Genomic DNA, 2,387 nt, shown 5'->3' with positions numbered 1-2,387 from the left:
TTGGTTACTTTTTTTTTAATCAATTGCTGGACATTTGTCCTTTTAAGACATTCATTTATTTGGGGGGCAGGTATGCACATATGGAAATGAGATCAGTTTGCAAGAGTTGGTTCTCTCCTTCCATGAGGGATTAATTAGTTCCAGGGACCAAACTCAGGCTTCCTTCAGACTCATTATGTATCTGAAGAAGGCCTGGAACTCCTGATCCTCCTGCTCTACCTCCTAGGCACCTGGCCCGTGGGGCTCTGCTAGCAGGTAGACATTGGTTTGGTTGGGTTCCTCTTGTGGCCACCATGATGACCTGCATGGCCCTTTCTGCTCTTGTGGATCAGACACGTTTCCATTCTCTTGGATGACACCTCTGAGTGACATTACCGAGTCATATGTAACTCTGTATTTAGCTTTTTGNGCAGCTGTGAATTTCCCAAAGTGGCTAGATCATTTTACTAAATGTAGGTTTCCTCATGCCCTGACTCTAACTTCTCAGCTTATCTTTAGGCACACAAAGTAGCTCCACTAACAAATACTACTTGTAGCTTTGCTGTGTGCTGGCTCCATGCTATTTCTCACATCTGTGCCATTTTGCTCTGCATCATTTGCCTGAAAGAAACGGTTCCCTCCCTCTGCACCCCCTCTCCACTTTTAACATTCCTTTAGGATAAATTAGTGGTGATCACCTACAGGAAGCCTTCCCTGCCCTCTACCTGCTCCCCTGGGGTTGGTTAGGGACTCCTTCCTGCCTGTGTCTATATAGTAATCTCCCATTGAATTCCTAGCACTGACCCTTTCCAAGACCTACTTCAAGCACTTCAATCCACAGTAACACACACAAGTGCATGCATGTGCACACACAATTTTCTCACCCCCTTTTAAAAACAAACAAACAAACAAACAAAAAACCTCATGCGGGACTGGAAAGCTGGCTCAGTGGTTAAGAGCTGCTCTACCAGAGATCCTAAATTCAATTACCAGGAGCCACATGGTGACTCATAATCATCTATAATGAGATCTGGTGCTCTCTTCTGGTGTGCAGGCCAACATGTAGGCAGAACACTGTATACACAGTAAATGAGTAAACCTAAAAGCAAACATTCANGCAACAATATTTTTCCCATGCAATGACCGAATTCAGATATGTATCTTGTTTACATACGCACCCTGTACCCTGACGGATGAAATCTTTTTACAGGNAGTGGTAGCCTTGGTTTGTGGTGTATATGCCTCCAAGGTCCTTCCACACAATGATTCAGTGTTTGTTGAAGGGAAATGTTGCATTCTTTTTCATTACAAAAACAATACAGCTCTGTGCTTGAAAAATAAGACTTTTTGTAACTGACAGCAGGAAGAATTTTATACAGGCTTCTGGAGCTGGCTTGTTAATCCCTTCTTCACTAACACTTGAGAGATTGTATTAAAACATTTTCCTCTTCCTTTTCTACCTTTTCCCCTCCTCTTCAGTTTCTCAAGACAGGGGTTTTGTGTGTGTGTGTGTGTGTGTGTAGCCTTGGCTGTGCTGAAACTTGTTCTGTAGACTAAGCTGACCTCGAGTTTATAGAGAAACACCTGCCTCTGCTGCCCAAGTGCTGGGATTAAAGGTGTGGCCACCGCGCTTCGTGGCTTTTTTGTTTTTTCTTTTTCTTTTTTTAAAGATGGGATTTCACTGTGTAGCCAAGCCTGGAACTTGATATGTAGACCAGGCCTGTCTCTGTCTCCCGGGATCAATCCTGGGGTCAAAGGTGTTTGCCTCCCTGCCTGATGACCTCATGACTTCTTAGCCTCATTTTATCAACCCTTGTTATTTCCAATTTTGTCCTTTGGGATCAAGTCTCTAAGCAACCAAGCCCAAGAGAGGCTGAATAATAAGACCTTGTGCCAAAAGAACTTAGCTGGGGCTGTCGAGAACTTAGCTGGGGCTGCCGAGAACTTAGCTGGGGCTGCTGAGAACTTAGCTGGGGCTGCTGAGAGCTTAGCTGGGGCTGCCGAGAGTTTAGCTGGGGCTGTCGAGAGATGGCTCAGAAGTTACAGGCACTTGCTGTTCTTGCGGGGGCCCTGATTTGGTTCTCAAAAACAAAAACAAAAACAACCCAAAACTACCAATTGACTAAGGAGATGTGAGTGAAGATGTCTCAGACATGTTAGGCCACTGCTGAATATGGCCTCGTGACAGCAAACTAGATTAACCATCTGAAGAAGAAAACCCAGAGAAAGTGATTTAAAATTGTTTTTAGTCATTGAGTTTCAGAATGGACNGTTACGTAATAAAAGACCATGGACACAGAACTTAGATTTAAATCAAATAGGATAATCACCCTAATTTTTCTACCTTCAGAGCTCACTTGAGTCTACAAGCAATTCATTTTCTTGGATTTGCAATACTTTAACATTTT

This window comes from Mus caroli, chromosome 6, assembly GCF_900094665.2.
Source record: "Mus caroli chromosome 6, CAROLI_EIJ_v1.1, whole genome shotgun sequence".
NCBI classification, from domain to species: domain Eukaryota; kingdom Metazoa; phylum Chordata; class Mammalia; order Rodentia; family Muridae; genus Mus; species Mus caroli.
Note: the sequence above shows the minus strand (reverse complement) of the source record.